Source organism: Octopus bimaculoides, chromosome 6 (genome assembly GCF_001194135.2).
Source record: "Octopus bimaculoides isolate UCB-OBI-ISO-001 chromosome 6, ASM119413v2, whole genome shotgun sequence".
Lineage (NCBI taxonomy): Eukaryota > Metazoa > Mollusca > Cephalopoda > Octopoda > Octopodidae > Octopus > Octopus bimaculoides.
In genome coordinates, this window is record NC_068986.1 from 20,130,321 (window position 1) to 20,141,768 (window position 11,448).

Consider the following 11,448-nt stretch of genomic DNA (forward strand, 5'->3'; position numbering starts at 1 on the left):
TGTGTGTGTGTGTGTGTGTGTGTGTGTGTGTGTGTGTGTGTGTGTGTGTGTGTGTGTGTGTCCCTATATACATGCGTACATACATTCATACACACAATGTGTATTACCTTGAAATTTAAATAAATAGAATTTCTCATTTATATTAGTCATAACTACTCTACCATTTTCTCCCTCTCCTCCTCCACCTTAAGTTGCTTCAGGTGTGAAGTGCCGCTCTACGGCGCTCGCCATGAAATCATTAGTAATTCAATGAGAAGCCCTGCTGTTAATACATTAGATAATCTGGATAATGTTTCTCCAACAGAGTAAGTTACTAATTAGAATTATTATTCAATTAACTATAACACCACAATGTTTCAATCGATTTCATAATAAAACGTAAATTATAGCGTCTTTCTTAAACATTGTTAACCATTGTTATTAAAATCCAAAAATAGCTAAACAAGATTTTTTTAAAATAAAGGTAAATTATTAAAGAATTCATTAAAATATTTATTATTCATTAAGTTATTTATGATTCATTGAAATATTTATGATATCAAATCTTACTTTCTCTTATGTAATGAGCGCATGAATCAACGACAATTATTATACGTAAATGTAAATGCAGATCTCCTGCGGTTGAGTTTGACTCTAATTTTGCTGTACGTTAATTTAATCTCTTATCGGCGTGGTTTCTCACAAATATAAATCTCTAAAAGGAAGCGGATAGCAGAATCATAAAGCGATAGATTAAATACCTTGTAGGGTATAGTTATTTCACTTCACTTTTTGAGTTCAAATCCCACTAGGATCTTTCAGGGACTGGTAATATATACTCCAATCTACTCTACTGGGATTGCGATAATAAAGAATGCTGTCGTGACCTGGGAAGGTTATTACGCCGATAATAATAACACACGCACTGGTTCAAAATCACTTCTTTATTGTAATTGGTTAAATATCTAACCAAGTAGCTAATCGCTCGTTTGCTTAATGTGTTGCCTAAACAATCAATAGGTTTGTTTGTCAAAATCCTTTCGTCATTAATGGCATGTTTCCTCTCTTCAAGATCTGAAGATTAACAATAAAAGAGTAATACTGAACCAGTGTGGGTGTTATTATTTTTGGCGTAATGACCCTCCCAAAACACAAGATTTATTTCACCATACGAATTCACACCAAGAATCTAGCAAATCAAATACAAAAACGAGATAATAAAGTATATTTTCTCTAAATTGTGTGAGCTCATGCCTGTTTTAGAAACCCAGGAAAGATCTCTGACCGATATCCTAGAGTTTACAGGTGAAAACGCCAGACATTTATCATCTAAGATTGTAAGTAAGAATGAGTTACCTGTTTGAGTGAATAACAAATATTAACAAATACTCTCATCACATTTTTCATTGAATTTGTTAGTGACATGCAAGTTTGTGTCACTATTGCAAACCTACATTTTTTTCCTTCGAAATCCACTTGCTTTTCTTTCATTGAAATTCTCCAATATCTGGTTATTCGCGAAACTTTGACATGTTAAATATTCAGTTGATGTTAATAAATATTTTTTTTTTCTTTGGTTTGTAAAATGTGAAATTTTCCTTGGTTGTCAGATAATTACGGATTCCCGGAGATCTTACGCCCTTTCGCAAGACATCAGTTTCGGCGTCTACAAGCAACATCATGGTGTATGAAGTGAATTTCATGAACACAAACTAAGCTACAGCTTTTAAACAAAAAAATCTCGAGAATACGTGAATATAAATTAAAACCAAGTTCGAAATATACTTTGGTATTGACAAAAAGTTGTAACTGTCTAACTTCCAAGAATGTTTGTGCACGAAAACTCTAGTGGAAAAAATTCAATCAACAACTTGTTTCTAACACAAAAATTATAATTATCACAAGCAAATTAATGTAATGAAAATAATTAGCGTAATGCATATAATGTTTATAATTAAATTATAATACACAATACATAACGTAATAATGAAAAAAAATATTCTCATGTAATAATGTAAAATAAATTTTCTTTCGCCTGCTGCATTCTTTTGATGGAAACAAAACTGAGTATTTCAGTATTATCTTACAGCAATGTATTCTCCAATAAAAAAAACTTAAGCAAATACATTTCTCTCGAGTTATATGACATAGTTTCTCCAACAGCAAAATCCAGTTATGTCCTTTGTTTATATAACATACTCCCACAGTTACTGATGACTGCACCGAAAGCCATAAAGCCGTGCATTCTCCAAGATAATTTTTTTAATGCATTTACAATCATTATCTTTATATATAACATTCATATTAATAACATACAGAACATTTTAAATGACTTCTTTTGTATATTTTTTTCTTCGTTTATATTATTTATCTATTTGTTTTGGATGGTATTTGAACAATTTACATAAAAATAAAGAATCCGTTAACGTAACCAACCGGTCGATAATGTTGTCACCACTTTAATAGATATTACACATTATTTTTTCATTGGAAATTATTTCAGTCAGCAATTTTGATAGCAATGCTGCAGTTTCATGTTATATTTTGAAAATATCTTCGACCGTAACTATCAGGTTACTGCAATAAAGTTACTGCAATAAAGTAGAAAGCCTGAATGTGAAACAAAACAAGGAAATTGTTATAAAACAAACCATAACTACTTTTATATTCTTTACTCTTATGCACTTTTACTGGTTATAGCCAAGTTGGCGTGGCAATACTGGGACTATGCCATCAATAATTTGTTACTATTTTAACCAGATTTTTTTATGCCGAGATATAAATGCTGGAGAAAAGTGCTTCTTCACGGGAAACCAGTTATCGTACTCATATCAAATATATCACGTTTATATAACAATACATTTTGTGAGCAAAAACATCGCTAAAATACATATGTATCTCTCTCGTAGCTCGGCGAATATCATAAAACACTAAAGATAAATTGGTTTATATAGCAACAATTATGTAAAGTGATTAATTGATATTTTAAATAAGTTCACTGGGTGTTTTTACCAAGTTGTCATTACAATAATTTATAACATTTTATAAGTTCCATAACTTTCTGAAATTAGTATTTTCCCTCTTTACTTTTCGTCACCATAAAGTAACACAATATTTGATCTAGAACCGTACAGCACAACCTTTTTCAGAAAGTGGCCTACAAAAACTTCATGAACTTCCAAATATAGATTTTCTATTTATTGAATTATGCAATACAGAAGAATATAGTATTCTCCGTGGCCCACTAAAACTTTGGAAAGGACTTGATGGACAGTCAGTACTACATTACGTATCACAAGTCTAGAAGATGCCCTAGTTAGGGTTCATTCTTATACTTCAGGTTGATATATCTGGCTGCGACGATATATTTCATCTATATGATGTATTTATAACCCAGGGCCAGCTCTGTTTGTGCAGTTCTAAGATCAAAGATATTCATATCCTGACTATTCCGTATTTTTACATACCCTGCTTTAAATGTGTCCTTCCATCCCGAAGACGATTGTGTAATTAAAACGGAATGTGGTTTAGGAAAACTTACTGTTATTTCTAGCGAAACTAGTGACCACATAGAAGATCTCTCGTTGGCTCGATCCGCTGGCATGTTATTAACAGGTAGTTTGACAATGTTACGTCATAATGTTGTAAACACTAAACTTGTTGATAGCTGATCTCCACAGTATCAGACCGAAATTACTATCTATAGTTTATATTTAAACTAGTATTCAGCTTTGATTAACGTATGGAAATTGTTATTTCTGTAAAAAAAAAAAATCCCTAGTTTCTTGATGCGATTATGTATAATTATATATTTTGGAAAATTATCAAGTTTTCTAAATGGAAATTAAATACCTTAATTAATTACAAGTTTTACGTTTCTCTGACAATAGAACTTCGTATCGGTTCCATAATGATAAAGAAGGTAAACAAGTATGTGTCTGATTAGCACAGACATGAATAACATTGCAATAATTACACGTAATTTACTTTAATCTTCAGCAGTACGGATTTTTAAAGTAATATCTAAAAATGGTCAAACAACATAAAATTGCAGCACGGATTTCTTTGAAGTGTTGACATTCTTAGGTGGCGAGCTGGTAGAATCGGTTGTTGGTCGGACGAAATGTTTGGCGTCATTCCTTCCAGCTCTTTACGTTATGGTTTCAAATACCGCCGAGGTCAACTTTGCCTTTCATCCTTTCGGGGGTCGATAAATTAAGTACCAGTTGCATACTGGGTCGATCTAATCGGCTGGTCCCCTCCCCTCAAACTGCTACTCCTGACTCCAGAGGACATTTTCGCAAAATTAAATGCTTGAAAAATGTTCTCCAAATTGGATCTGTCTGACGCTTATTTATAGATTATGCTTAAAGTATCTGACAATAAATACACATAGAGGATTATACAGATATACCCGTTATTTTCTGGATTATAGGTTGCACTGGCAATATTTCACCAAATCATGGACGCTATGTTATCTGATTGTGAATTTACAATCCCTTATTTGGACGATATATTGAATAATAGTAATTCCCGTGAACAGCCTTGTGGGACATATAAAAGCAGTGTTCAAGAAAATTAGAGTACGAGTTCACTTTGAGTGAAGAAAAAATGCGAATTCTTTTTACCTCAAATTAAGTACTTAGGGCAAATAATTGATAAAAAATGGTAGACGGCTTGACCCGTCAAAGGCAGATGCAATAAATAATATGCCTGCTCCGACAAATATACCAACATTACAAGCGTTTTGGGGGCTGGCAAACTACTACCAAAACTACATTCCTAATATGCACAAATGAAGAGCCCCATTGAATGACTTATTATAAAAGGAAGTAAAATAGAATTGGTCGGTTAAATGCCAAAACGCGTTTGAAGAAATAAAAAAAAATTCTAATCGCAGGTTTATCTCTAGCGCATTTCGATCCTGAAAAGGACATTGCTGTAGCGGTTGATGCTTTGGAGTACGGAATAGGAGCAGTTTTGCTACACAAGTATAAAGATGATAGTACGAAACCAGTGATTCATGTTTCGCGCTCGCTGATTGCGGCAGAAAAAAAATACAGTTAGATAGAAAAAGAAGCCATATCGATTATCTTTGCTGTAAAAAATTTCACAGGTTTCTACATGGTAGAAATTTTCTGTTACAAAAAGATCATCAGCCATTGCTATCAATTTATGGGTCAAAGAAAGGGTTACCTACCCATACAGCAAACCGACTACAATGTTGGGGTATTATATTACTAAATTACAATTTCAAAATGCAGTATATTCCATCGAAAAAAATTGGTCATGCAGACTGTCTATCGAGACTAATTCTCCTATCGTTGTAAGAGATAAAGTGCATTTTAAAACCTACAGAAATGGTAAAGACGGCTGAGGGGATGACCTTGTAACCAAAACAATAGGAAGTACGAAGAATCTAATTAAAGGACCATGCTGGGAACATAGGAGATACATAAATCAGCTAAAGAAGAGACATACCGAAGAAGGAAGAGAAATTCCTACAGAAGTATTTTTTGATGTATTCGAGGTCCCAGCACCGAAAATAATGGAGTTTGGTAGAACCAGCATAAGAAAACGGAAGCAGATTGAACACCTTCAGATAAGGCCCAAGCGAAAAAGATGCTAAAAAATAATAATAAATAAAATTTCTTTATTCTTTCAGAATTTGAAATCTCAAAAGGGGAGATGTTGTGGTGAGAGTACGACAACCTTTGACGAGAATAGACGGGATATAAATAGCAGCGGTCTGACGTAGTCGGCAGTTCGTAGTTTGGTTTTCGAAGTCCAGGTACAGTTTAGAGTTCGAGTTAGTGTGTTGGAAATATTGATTGTTGGTTCGTTACGTGTTTGTTTACTGCCGCTGTTTCTACTTTGTATTGTTATAACACTATTACAGTGTATTCTTTATCTATCGTCGACAATATCAACCGTACTACGACATTGGAGGCATAAGGACATAACAGTTTACATATTTTTTCTGTCACTGTCCTTGCTTATTCATTTCTTCGATATATATAATTTTTGCCATTCTACTCATAAATCGTCTTTACTTACCGAGTCTAGAGACCATTTTTTTTTTTTTTTTATTGTACTAGTCTCATTTTTTTTTTTTTTTGTTTGTATTCGTCTTTCATGTTCGTTTGTTTCCACTCCAGCATCTTGTGTTGCTGGCACCGTCAAATTGAAGAATGTTAGGTATCGAAATTCTAGTGATATTTGATTGATAACTGATGAGAGACTGAGCATGTCCGCATCTGTTATGTGCGTTTTTCCCTGTTAGTCAGTATTTGTCATCGCCCTGTGCCAGCTTCTTATTGATTTAAAAATTTACGCAATAAATTTTTTGAGAACTAGTAATTAATACAGTAATTAATAGGCGCAGGAGTGGCTGTGTGGTAAGTAGCTTGCTTACCAACCACATGGTTCCGGGTTCAGTCCCACTGCGTGGCACCTTGGGCAAGTGTCTACTACTATAGCCTCGGGCCGACCAAAGCCTTGTGAGTGGATTTGGTAGACGGAAACTGAAAGAAGCCCGTCGTATATATGTATATATATATATATGTGTGTGTGTGTGTTTGTGTATGTGTTTGTCCTCCCACCAACGCTTGACAACCGATGGTGGTGTGTTTACGTCCCCGTAACTTAGCGGTTCGGCAAAAGACCGATAGAATAAGTACTAGGCTTCCAAAGAATAAGTCCTGGGGTCGATTTGCTCGACTAAAAGGCGGTGCTCTAGCATGGCCGCAGTCAAATGACTGAAACAAGTAAAAAAAGTAAAAAAAAAAGTAAAAGTAATTTCTGTTTATAGAGTTTCATGTTTTCGTCATTAATATCCGAAATTTTTTAACGTTATTTCAGTTGACAATGATATATTTCTAAAACATATATTATGATAAATAACGGTTGCAAAATGCCATTATGTGAGTAATTTATAACAAATAATTGCTATAAATAACTCCTTAATACCCATGTAAGTCTTTTTCGAAATCAAGTTTCGCGTGAAGTCGTCATAAACAAGATCTTTCCAGTGATGTGTTAGCTTAAAGTTGCTCAATAATGTTGTTCTATTACAGTCATCTTAATTAATAAGTCATGAACAGATTCGTTTAACCACCCAACTTCATTAATTCACGCCTATAACTCAGTAATTGAGGCCGTAAAACGTAGCCTGTAAAGAGATCAAATTTAAGATACATATAGAATTCCTACTTAGCCTATAAATAAAAACTGCGATAGATGTATGTGGGATTCACAGTTGATCTGCTTACTGGACATAGGGGCGCTTCTCTGGTGTCCGGGGCCAGTAGGGGGTTAGGTTTACGGGTTGCTATGATCCCGTTTAAGTGACTTCATCTTACCCCAATGCGGTGGAGAAGGTAGTGTGGTGGACAAGGAGAAGAAGAATAAAAAGGAGAAGCAAAAGAGAAGAAAACGAAAGAAGGGAAGAAAAGGAAGAGGACGAGGAAGAAGAGGGGTAGGAAGAGGAAGAGGAAGAGGAGGCATGGTGGAAAAGAGGATGGGAAAAAGAAGAAGAAAAAGAAGAAGAAGAAGACAAGATCAACACTTGGAGATGGATAAGAAAGAGTGATCTGAAAGGATGCACTGAGGCATTGATATGCAGCACCCAGGAACAAGCTCTGAGAACTAATTACACCAAGTTCCAAATAGATAAGAGTAGTGAATCGCTCCTTTGTAGGGTGTGTGGCAGCAGAAACGAAACAGTCTCACATATTGTGAGTGAATGTAGCAAACTGGCCCCAAAGCACTACAATTGGAGGCACGATAACGTGGCTAAATTCGTCCACTGGAGGCTATGTGAAAATTACGGACTGAACAGAGCATGGAAAGGATACGAACATAAATCAGAAGTAGTCACCGAGAACAAGGAGCATAAGATACTGTGGGATTTTACAATCCAATGTGACTCTCTAATCGATGCTCGGAGACCAGATATTGTTGTGGTATCCTTACCCAATGCAAGCCAGATATTGTTGTGGTATCCTTACCTAATGCAAGCCAAAGTTAACAAATTCACCAAAGTAGTTACAGCCTAAAGGGAGATAATTGAGAAAGACTTGAAAGTTAACGTAATATTGTAAACATGTGCAGTAAATATAACAAATGATCCAGAAACCTTTTCCGGTAATGGATCGATCCCAAAATCTAACCAGTTCGTGGCAGTCATGAGGCCAAACATCCCTGAAAGTTTCATCCGAATCTACTCAGCGGTTCTTGAGATATCTTGTCCACGGACAAACAAACAAATACGACTGGAAACAATACTTCCGCTTTCGCTAAGGCGGATGTAATAACAATGATGATGATGATGATGATGATCCTTTCTCATATAGGCACAAGGCCTGAAGTTTTGGGGGAAGGGGTTAGCTCGATTACATGGACTCCCAGAGCTTGACTGATACTGATTTTATTGACTCCGACGGAATTTGAACTCAGAACGTAAAGATCCGAAAGAAATGCTGCAAAACATTTTGTCCGACGCACTAATACGACAAGGTATGTTTCGACGCTCTAACGATTCTGCAAATTCGCCATTTTAATGGTTTCTAATTCAGGCTCAAAGCGTGCAGTTGACTTTCACTTTATTTTACCAACTCTGGAGGGATGAAAGGTGAGCACGACCTCGGCAGGATTTGAACTCAGAACGGGAAAAGCCGTGACTAAATACTGCAAGGCTTTTCCCCAACATGCACTGAGGTTATTAGTATTTGTCCGTGTCCTTTCACTGGCGCTGCATTCCATCCATAGTAAAGACAATTAATTATCGCCGACTCAGATCACCAACCTGTAAATAGATATCAAAAGTAGGTGGGTACCGCTCAGCGCTGTAAATAGCAGAAGCACAGAAAAAAAAATGGACGAGTTATTAGCGCCAGAGTCTCAACTTCAAGACCTTCTATGAAGTAACATTACTGCTTTGTTTATGAAACACTACAGCCGCAACACTAAAGTGGACCAAAGATAACATAAAAATGAAATAAAAGAAGAGAAACTGCTGCAACAAGAAAGAAAGGAATGTGAAGTAGGAAAATATGAAGGAAAAGTTATGCCTAAGAAATTAACGTCATTGGAAACTATTATTATCATAGAAGAGCAAAATAACAATACTGTGTGCAAGTATGATAGGCATAAATGAAGGTGAATTCAAGTATGTCTGTCTAGAGATAGTTGCTGTAGAAATCATGCGCCGTATGAATGGAGAAAAATTTAATGGTGGCGTGAGTAGATAAAGTCAAGTGTATTGTATATTAAGTGTATTGCATATTATAGTCGGTTAAAATAGAACGATAGATTAGAGAAGGAAGAGGAAACAGTAAAGGAGATAGAGAGGGGGAGAGATCAGGAGAGGCTATGTGATGAAAAAAGAGGAGAAATGGAAGTACTGTAGAGAAGAGTGGAGAAGCGGAAGGAGGTGAGAAAGAGAAATTAGTCAGAGAGAGAGAGAGAGAGAGAGAGAGAGAGAGAGAGAGAAGGAAAGAGAAAAAGGTTTGTTTGAAGAAAAGAGAGAAGGAAAGAAATGAAATAGTATAAGAAAGAGGGAGAAGAAAAATAGGGTAAGAAAGAGAATTATCTAAGAAGAAAATGAAAACAGGAAGAGAAAGGGAAAGACTGATAAATATATTTAATTTAAAGAAAGAAAAGAGGAGAATGACAGAGAGAAACGACAAGATTAAGAAAGAGAAAAGAGGAAAGAAAGAAGGGAGAATGAAAAGCGAAAAGGAAGACAAAAGAGAAGAAAAAGAGAAGTAGAAGAAAAGAAAAAATAAAGACATAAAATTGAGGAAAAGTTTATAGAAGGAGATAAAATAAGAAGAGAAAGCGAAACAGATATTGAGAGAGAGGAACAGATATAAAGCAAAGGTAATAAAGAGAGAGGGTTAGGAAGACAGAGAGAGTGAGAAAGAAAGCTATTGAACAGAAGTTTTCAAATAGGGTCCATATGACCCTTGGGGGTCCACATAAGATTTTGTTGTTAAAATTTATGTCCAATAAATGGGTTTTATTTCTACTATTGACAAAATAATTTTTACAATTGTTATACAATCCCTGCAGGAGTAGCAGTGTGGTAAGATGCTTGCTTCCCAACCTAATGGTTTCGGGTTCAGTCCCACTGAGTGGCACCTTGGGCAAGTGTCTCCTACTATAGCCTCGGGCCGACCAAAGCCTCGTGAGTGGATTTGGTAGACGGAAACTGAAAGAAGTCCGTCGTGTGTGTATATATACATATATATATATATAAAATTTTTAAAAAATGGAGAAAACTTTTGACCAACAAACAAACTAATTGGACCACATCTGTAGATTATTTTTTAATACAAAACATGGCATAATATTTCTGTCATAGAATGTTGCATTAAAAAATAACCTACAAATGTGGTCCAATTTGTTTGTTAGTTTGTTGATCAAAAGTTTTCTCCATTTCCTGATTATTTAAATTTGATTCCTGATAAACTTTCTTTCATTCTGTTGTTACCTGTACCCTAAGCGCATACTGTGCCTGCATACCCATACCCAGCAATAGCACAGATAGCTGTTACCGACAGTAAATGCGGATATTTTCATCCCTTAGTCGGTTACTACAACCGCTAACTCTGCTTACCTATATACATATGTATGTATGTATGTATGTATGTATGTATGTATATATTTGTGTCTGTATCAGTCGCCCCAACAATCGCTTGACAACCGATGTTGGTGTGCTTACGTCCCCGTTACTTAGCGGTGCGGCAAAAGATACTGATAGAACAAGTACAAGGCTTACAAAGAATAAGTCCTGGGGTTGGTTTGTTCGACTAAAGGCGGTGCTTCAGCATGGCCGCAGTCAAATGACTGAGACAAGTGAAAGAATAATTCCTAATAATGTTTAATTATAAAAATAAAATAGGATTTTTTTAAACATGGAATGGCTGGTCCATCCAAGTAAAATAGGGACCACAAGGGTCGATTGGCAAGAAATGGTTGAGAATCACTGCTGCAGAAGAATGGAGAGAGTAGAGGAAGAAGATGTAAGAACCAGAAAGGCAGAGAAAGAAAAGATTTTTAAAATTCTTTCTACTGGAAGCACAAGGCCTCAAATTTGGGAGAAGGGATTAAGTCGATCACATCTACCCCAGTACACAACTGGTACTTAATTTATCGACTTCGAAAGGATGAAAGGTAAAGTCGACCTCGGTGGAATTTGAACTCAGAATTTAAAGACAGACGAAATAGCGCTAAGCATTTCGCCCGGCGTGCTAATATTTCTGCCACCTCGCCGCCTTGAATAAAGTGGAAGAAAAAAAAAAAAAAAAAGATGAAGAGAAAATGATAACCTGAGGCGAGAACAAGAGGGAGAGAGAGAAGAGTATAAAAAGAGAGAGAGAAGGGTATAAAAAGAGAGAGCGAAGGGTATAAAAAAAGAGAGAGAAGGGTATAAAAAGAGAGAGAGAAGGGTATAAAAAGAGAGAG